Raw genomic sequence first — 9429 nt, 5'->3', positions numbered from 1 at the left:
TAGCTTAAACCCTAAACAAGATAAATCAGAAACAGAGGAATGGAAAATAGTGCAAAACCCTAAAAAAGAAAAATAAAAATAAAACCTGAACACAAAAAGATAGATGGTAAGAACTCAACATTCAAGTTTTCAAGATTTGCCAACAACAATGGTGGCTGAACAAGGAGGAAGATGACTGGTAGGGTAAAAAATAAAAAAGGTGATAATGGAAATGTAAAAGAAGAGGGAAGAAGGAAAAACCAAAGTCAAAAAATGTTGTAAATGCCAAAGGGCATTTTCGTCCAGCTTTTACTGACAAGACCTCTTTTGTCCCCCATTGATAATTTTTGAAAAGCATGGGTCCTGTTGATAATTTTGCCTAATGTTTGTCCCCCATTGGTAATTGGTCCTTTAATTATTTATACTTCAACATCCCTTCACAAAAAAGTGGCGATGAGGGGATAAAGGAGGGTGGGAGCTTGCGAGGAGAGAATTGAAAGGGCTAGTGTGAAGAGAGAGTGAGAAGCGGCTGAGGAAAAGAAAATCTTTATTCCCAAAAAATGAATGGTTTGGATCACCCAAAAAATGTGAGCCCCAGTATTTATCTAGCAGTTTTTCCTGACGGACAGTCAATATCAACACGTCATTTTTTGTTAAATTTAGGATTTCACTAAACTTTGATATATTACAAAGAAGTCAATCGGTGCTTATAAAGAGCACTTACATGATAAACATAGAATCAAATCTAGATAACTACGGAAAGATATTATCCCACCTCAATCTAGTTGCCTAATCTATCTAGATTACCCAAACTAACCAACTTGCCTAATCTACCTCCAAGATGATCCAATGGTTAGACTTTCCCATATCAGATTTGACAAATCTTAACATTTTCTAAAGCTTCATCATGTCCATCTGTCGGTAACTAGACAGCCGCCCAGTATAAAACGCATCAAACCATTCTTAATCAACTTTCAAAGTGATTTGATACTGTATTAATGCCTCTGTATGCTGAAGTGAGAACGTTTCTGGGCCAAATGACTTTTAAGGGATTTGCTAGGGACCACCTCCGACAGTCCGGGTCCATTGACACCCCTATTGAGCTAAGAATTCAACCCCAAACTCATATGATACAATTGTAAACACGTTTTCGTTATCTTTTCCATGTCAATTGAATTACCATTTGGATCGTCACCACTCAATATGATTGAGAAATAAAGAGAAATTGAACGAGACATGGAGACTAATAGGCTTAATAAGACAACAATGACAAGAACATTCTATTAATTTTTCTTCATTGAAAGATCACAACCACAAAATCCTCATCTCTTTATACCTATAAGAAAAAAAATCAATCTATAGACCAACTTGAGGGATTCTTACGGCATGTTTGGCAACCATGAAAAAATCATGGAATATTTGTGTACACAAGCTGAGAGGGGGATAGAAACGACTGGAGAGAGAGAGAGAGAGAGAGAGAGAGAGAGAGAGAGAGAGAGAGAGAGGATGTCATTAGGTAAAAAAAATCCCTGTTTAATATAGTTTTTTTCCCTTGTTTCCACTCTCATCCTATGCTCTCCTCACTAGTTCATATCTCTCTTTCTCTCCAGCCTATCTGCACCACTCTTGCACTAGGAATACAAATATTCCATGAAATTTTTTTCTTGGTTGCCAAGCTTGCCCTATATCTCAATAACATTTCAAGTGATTTTCGTAAGGATCCGTATCTAGAAACAATCCCACAAAAGTCTCTTCAAATCATAACTTGTTTCATCAAGTAACCACCACTTCGTTCGTCTTCTCAAGTCTCTCTGACTAGCCCTCTCTAGCTAGTCTCTACACCTTTTATTAGGTAGGTTAGCTGGGATCCAACCTGCAACCTCAAGGTTGAGAAACCATTCAACCAACCCTCAACCATTGAGCTACAGGCTGATCCCCATTAGTCTCTACTCTTGTTTCACCTTGGGCATGTTAAAGTATAAAAGATTAAATAATGCCATCTCCAACAGCTTAAGGTTTTGGAGTAATTGGTAGTTTCACGTGGTATCAGAGCAGAGAAAATTACCTGGGTTAAAACCTCCTTGATATTAAAAATCCACATGTAATTGTCAACCCCAAAAAAAGAAGAAGAGGGGCTCCATGCTACGTGCCTAGACAGGTCCCGCTTAGGGTGGAATAAATTACTTTGGTAGATTCGGGTTCGTAGCACCACATGTGCCACGTGTAAGCCAACCCTAAAAAAGAGAGGCCACACATGAGGAGGAGATTTAAAGTATAAAAGATTAAATAACGTCATTTCCAACAGTTTAAGCTTTTCAAGTAAATGGTGGTTTAACAGGGCAAACAAATATTTCATGAATTTTATCTTCATAGTAGCTGAGACGGCAAATATGCACATAACATTGCAAAAATCTGTGCAAAATTTATTGATATTACAAAAACTTTAGAAAATATAAGAAATCGCTGATTTTTTTAATTGGGAAATCTTCAATTTTTTCTAATATTAAAAAAACATCTCTAAGATTTTCAAATTCTTTGTTGCTTATTACGTACCTACAAAACAAACTAAGACAGGTGAGCAACCTTCTATAAAACACCATCTCCATGTAGCTTCACTCATCCTTAACACATTCATTCTATAGAACCTCACATAGATTAGGTGTTCCTAACAAACCATAACACATAACCCTAACCATAACCGTAACCCAAATACTTACTAGCCATCCATTTGAAAACCTCCACTAAGCATAACCATAACCATAATCATAACCCATAACCCTAACCATAATCCTACCTATAACCATGGTTTTAAATTTCATCCAAAATCCGAAATTTCAGATTTTAGTGGGGACCGAAACCGAAATTTTTTGAAATTTCATTTTTCATCATTATTCGGACCAAAATTTTGGATTTCGGTCCGAATTTTCGGTAATTTCGTTCTAAAATTTCGATTAAATGCCATTATTTATTTTTTTTAAAAGTGTTACAAAAATTTCAGCCAAAATTCGGATCCGGAATTTTGAACCAAATTACCAAATTTCAGTTTTCGGCGGGGTCCGAAATGGTTACAGAAATCATAATTTTAAACCATGCCTATAACCTACAAAACTAATGGGGTGGATGAGTCAACCAACTATGGAGATAGGGTATTTACAGGGCTACTCAAGGTGAGCGATACCTCAAAAACCTTTTACCATATATATATATATATATATATATATATATATATATATATATATATATATATATATATATGAGAATAGAGTTCCTAAGGGTGCCCTCATATAGCTTATATGAGGTGGCTCTCACAAAACATAAGGGGCCCACAATGTTAGGATGATTTAGTGTTCATTTGTTACGCCACATAGCCAGTTCCCGGCAAATTATCAACCTAGGATGATCCTAACCCTCTGTAGGGGCCAACAACATTATAGAAAGTCCTACATATTGAAGGGTAAGGATCATTCTACGATGATGATTCACAGGTTACGGGCTATTTTTAGAATAGATATGTCCAAGTTGATATTGGAATCTTAATAGAAAATCACACTTTAGACTTAAGCCTAAGTTAATACTTAATAACTTCTATAGGTTATTATTTGATAATATTTGTCAATTATTTTTTTAGTCCCAATGTTTTTATATATTAATTAAAAGATTTACTTCTAATATATAAAAGAAAGAATCATCGGTAGAGTGATTTCTAGAGAATATTACTATTGATAGATTGTCAAGTTTAATTAACAAATATGCTATATACTTTTAAGGGATTTGCTAGGGACCACCTCCGACAGTCCGGGTCCATTGACACCCCTATTGAGCTAAGAATTCAACCCCAAACTCATGATACAATTGTAAACACGTTTTCGTTATCTTTTCCATGTCAATTGAATTACCATTTGGATCGTCACCACTCAATATGATTGAGAAATAAAGAGAAATTGAATGAGACATGGAGACTAATAGGCTTAATAAGACAACAATGACAAGAACATTCTATTATTTTTTCTTCATTGAAAGATCACAACCACAAAATCCTCATCTCTTTATACCTATAAGAAAAAAAATCAATCTATAGACCAACTTGAGGGATTCTTACGGCATGTTTGGCAACCATGAAAAAATCAAGGAATATTTGTGTACACAAGCTGAGAGTGGGATAGAAACGACTGGAGAGAGAGAGAGAGAGAGAGAGAGAGAGAGAGAGGATGTCATTAGGTAAAAAAAATCCCTGTTTAATATAGTTTTTTTCCCTTGTTTCCACTCTCATCCTATGCTCTCCTCACTAGTTCATATCTCTCTTTCTCTCCAGCCTATCTGCACCACTCTTGCACTAGGAATACAAATATTCCATGAAATTTTTTTCATGGTTGCCAAGCTTGCCCTATATCTCAATAACATTTCAAGTGATTTTCGTAAGGATCCGTGTCTAGAAACAATCCCACAAAAGTCTCTTCATATCATAACTTGTTTCATCAAGTAACCACCACTTCGTTCGTCTTCTCAAGTCTCTCTGACTAGCCCTCTCTAGCTAGTCTCTACACCTTTTATTAGGTAGGTTAGCCGGGATCCAACCTGCAACCTCAAGTTTGAGAAACCATTCAACCAACCCTCAACCGTTGAGCTACAGGCTGATCCCCACTTGACTCTACTCTTGTTTCACCTTGGGCATGTTAAAGTATAGAAGATTAAATAATGCCATCTCCAACAGCTTAAGGTTTTGGAGTAATTGGTAGTTTCACATGGTATCAGAGCAAAGAAAATTACCTGGGTTAAAACCTCCTTGATATTAAAAATCCACATGTAATTGCCAACCCCCCAAAAAAAAAGAAGAGGGGCCACATGCTACGTTTCTAGACAGGTCCCGCTTGAGGTGGAATAAATTACTTTGGTAGATTCGGGTTCGTAACACCACATGTGCCACGTGTAAGCCAACCCTAAAAAAGAGAGGCCACACGTGAGGAGGAGTTTTAAAGTATAAAAGATTAAATAACGTCATTTCCAACAGTTTAAGCTTTTGGAGTAACAGGTGGTTTAACAGGGCAAACAAATATTTCATGAATTTATCTTCATAGTAGCTGAGACGGCAAATATGCACATAATATTGCAAAACTCTGTGCAAAATTTATTGATATTACAAAAACTTTAGAAAATATCAGAAATCGCTGATTTTTTTAATTGGGAAATCTTCAAATTTTTCTAATATTAAAAAAACATCTCTAAGATTTTGAAATTCTTTGTTGCTTATTATGTACCTACAAAACAAACTAAGACAGGTAGATGAAATATAAAGGGAAAAAATGAAGGCCCGCATTTGATACCTCTAAAAATTATTTTGCAGACAATCTTATATGGGGAGTGATAAATCGACTCCCATATATCTTAAATCGACTCCCCATGTGTCTATCTCTCTCCTCTTTCTCTCTCTAATCCAGAGGAGAGAGAAAGACACATAGGGAGTCGATTTAAGATATTTGGGAGTTGATTTAACATTGCCCTCTTATATAGGGCGCTGATATCACCCCCCCCCCCCCCCCCCCCCCCCCGCCCCCCCCCGACGGCTGGCTAACGTTAAACGTTAGGATTTAACGTATATGTCACTTTCCCACCATTTGACCGGTCGGTCGGTCTCTCTCTCTCTCTCTCTCTCTCTCTCTCCACACACACACACACAACAAGAACAATTGGTGGGCCCAACAGAAATGGTGGGCCCATCTTTGAACAACGTAGGCCCCGCCCATACCACACCATAGGATACCTCTAAAAATTATTTTCCAGACAATCTTATATGGGGAGTGATAAATCGACTCCCATATATCTTAAATCGACTTCCCATGTGTCTATCTCTCTCTAACCCAGAGGAGAGAGAAAGACGCATAGGGAGTCGATTTAAGATATTTGGGAGTTGATTTAACACTGCCCTCTTATATATTTTACAGTGAAGTTAAATATGATTATTTGCAGACAATGGCTACAATTAGGGCTGCAACTCGAGCCGGGTTTTACCCAACCCGCATCGACCCGACCCGAAAATAGCCTGGGTTGGGTTCTGGTTTCATGGGTTTCGGGTTGAGCATTCAAAAGCCCGCATGAATCTCGAGTCGAGTAGGGTTTGAAGGGGCCCGACCCGACCCGAGTTACATAAGTTATAGTATGTACATTTTTTTCTATCGTTAGTTAAAAGTTAAAGTGAAAACCCACGCACCCACTGTTATTGTATGTGAGTGTAATTTCTGCTTCTATGAGTTAAGTTGATTCAAGTGTTTGATTCAGCATTGTTTGATTGTAATTACAACATTGTTTGATTACAGCAATGTTTGATTCAAGTGTAATGTGAGTGTAATTACATCATTGTTTAATTCAAGTGTAATGTGAGTGTAATTTCTGCTTCTATGAGTTGAGTTGCCTTGCCAAACAAGAATTTTCCTTAAAAAATTGCGTCAACGTGAAAAAACCCGACCCGACCCGAGATTTATCATCGGTAGGGCCGGGTTTGGGAATCGTGGGTTTTCCAAAAAAAAACCCGACCTGACCCGACCCGAGATATTTCTCGGGTAGGGTTGGGTTCTCCAAAACGCGACCCGCCCAACCCGAGTTGCAGCCCTAGTTACAATAGTGTTAGAAATGATAATAGTTGATGGCTTCCAAATAGTCCTTAGCGTTCCCTTTACAGATACGATTAAATATTGTCAGTAGCCACGAAATAGGCCCTTAGGTTACAGAGTTGGGTCACATCCCACTTTGTAGGGGTGCAACTCAGGTCAATTTTTGGCAATTTGGGTTTAGCTTTTACTATAAAATTAATTGGGCCAGTTTCGGCTTGATTCCAATTCATTTTTTTTTAGCAAAAGCTCAACCCAAGTTGCACCCCTGCTTGCGTGTGACCTAGTGTTATTTACTCCACATGTATCACATGCTACGAAACTCAGTGATATTGGGCTCCATAAAAAGCCGATGCTACATACATGCGCTGACATAGAAGCCCTGCCCCAGCTAGAATTTTTTCATTACAGCCACAAAATATGATGCTCCATAAAACGTGCATCATATTTTTTTCATTTTGGTTCCTCTTTGGTAGGAAATCAACCCCAAATTCATATAATACACTTGGATTGGGGATTTGCTAGGGACCAACGCAGAAGGCATTTTACGCACCGGCTGTTGCATGAGACCGGTGCGTGAAATACCTTCTGCGTTGGTCCCTAGCAAATCCCCTTGAAATAATATCTTATTTATCTGTTTAAGTTTCATTATTATACACTTTGTCACTTACTATATGGCTGAGAAATTAAGATTGGACGTAACATGGAAAGTAGTAGGTTTAGTAAGACAAAAGTGCGAAGAATTCTAGGTTCAGTAAGACAGAGTGACAAGAACGTCCCATTCACTTTTCTACATTCAAAGATCACAGGCGCCACAAAATGCTCATCTTTTTCTAGACACACCCAATAGGAACTTAGGTTAGATACACATTGATACAGCACGTTTTAAATTCTTAAATGAGAATACCTCCTTCCTATATATTGTTGTGTACTTGGTCTCTAATTTTATGTCCTGAATAGTCTCTTAACTCTGTAAGAAATCATGTCTTCACAAGAGAAAGACACCGATCCACTTCTTAGGATCCGTCAGCGTTCATGGGTCGTAGATATCAGTCGGGACCTCGAAGAAGAACTCAAAGATGAGAAAGAAGATCAAGTACCTGTCAGCATCTTCGCAATCCCAACCACCATAATTTCCATTAAGCAAGAGGCTTACACTCCTCAACTAGTTGCAATAGGCCCATACCATAACCAACGATCGGAACTCTATGAGATGGAGCGTTTCAAGCTCTCTTCGGCGAGAAGAATGCAGAAACAGCTCAAAAACAACATCAGGTTACGAGACGTGGCCAAATGCTTCGTGGAGCACGACCTTCGGATCCGAGCTTGCTACCACAAGTACTTGGATTTCGATGGAGAAACATTGGCGTGGTTGTTCGCCATTGACGCTTCCTTCTTGATAGAGTACTTACAAACTTGGGAGAAAAATGGGGTGGTTCAAAGCCGCGGCGTATCCTCAAAAATTTCGCACCTGATGGATTATAGCGGAAGGAAACTTGGGCACCAGGCAATTCTGAGAGATATTATCATGTTGGAGAACCAAGTTCCATTTTTCCTACTCACAGAGCTACTTGGTTTCTACCAATATGAAAAGCCGAATGAAGTTTTGGCCCAAATGGTGAAGAGTCTTTTCAAAACTTTGTCTCCTATCAATGCAGTGGATAGTTTCCCATCAAGTGAAGAAGAGTTTGTAGATAGAGCTCATTTGCTAGAGCTTCTATACTACATACTTGTGTCCTCACAAGAAAGGGGAGTTTCAGTTGTAGTTGATATTAAGACTGAAGAAGAAAATGTTGAAGAAAACTATATAGGGGGTTGTAGGAAAGCATTTCAGTTTGTACTGAACATGTTTTCCTTTCTCAACTCGGCCCCAATTCGTTATATGAAACGGGTCTTAACATCGAAGCAAGTCATGGTTCTAGTGAAAATTCCATGGGAGATCATCAAACGTGTTTCCCGCTCTACGGTGACTAGTACAGTAGAAAATTTTGTAAGTTCAGCTGAAGAAATGGCAACCAATGTAGAGGCGGCCGAGTCTCAGGAGACCCCCCTGATTGAGGAGCTTACAATTCCAAGTGTCACCGAGCTATTTAACGCCGGCATCAGATTTTGTCCTGCCATGGGTGGCCTGAGCACCATCAACTTTGACAAAGCTTGTGCTACATTTTACCTTCCAGTCATGAGCTTGGACGAAAACTCGGAAATTGTGCTAAGGAATTTGGTGGCTTTTGAGGGATTAATCGCTCCAGAGGCGATGGTCTTTACACGTTACATTGATTTGATGAACGGAATCATCGATACAAAAGAAGATGTGAAGATATTGAGGGAAAAAGGGGTCATTTTGAATCGTCTCAAGAGTGATGATGAAGTTTCGACTTTGTTTAATGGTATGAGTAAATCCATAAAGACCACCAAAGTACCAATCCTCGACAAGGCGATAGAAAGCATCAACACTTATTACTCCAGTCTGTGGAGAGTTAGGACTGGAATTTTTATGAAGAAATATGTGTTTGGTTCATGGCCATTTTTAACATTCTTGGCAGCTAACTTTCTCTTATTGCTCACAGCATTGCAGACTTTGTGTTCCATGTACAAATGCAGTCGATGGGTGTAGAAAACATAATCTATTGGTTAGATATTGTGTGTCATCCTTGCATTGCAGACTTTTGGTTCCGTATACAAATGCAGTCGATGGGTGTAGAAAATATTATATATTGGTTTGATATAGTGGGTCGTCCTTTTAAGTACACCAGTATAGATACTTGAATTCTCCTCTTGATTTACTATTGATGACGAAATTTATTGTGGTTTCAAGGAAGTAAGGAAATTTATTGATGATTCTTGATTG

The 9429-nt window shown here is 38.4% G+C and overlaps 1 pseudogene; it reads left to right on the top strand.

Annotated features, from left to right (window-relative positions):
* The first annotated feature begins 7563 nt into the window (after window positions 1-7563).
* LOC143849495 (putative UPF0481 protein At3g02645 pseudogene) lies at window positions 7564-9195 on the top strand (annotated as a pseudogene).
* Window positions 9196-9429: the final 234 nt, after the last annotated feature.

Source organism: Tasmannia lanceolata, unplaced genomic scaffold (assembly GCF_043159265.1).
Source record: "Tasmannia lanceolata isolate RefF3 unplaced genomic scaffold, GAP_Taslan_0.1 ptg000018l, whole genome shotgun sequence".
Lineage (NCBI taxonomy): Eukaryota > Viridiplantae > Streptophyta > Magnoliopsida > Canellales > Winteraceae > Tasmannia > Tasmannia lanceolata.
The sequence above is the reverse complement of the archived record's forward strand: the minus strand, read 5'-3'. Positions and strand labels throughout refer to the sequence as shown.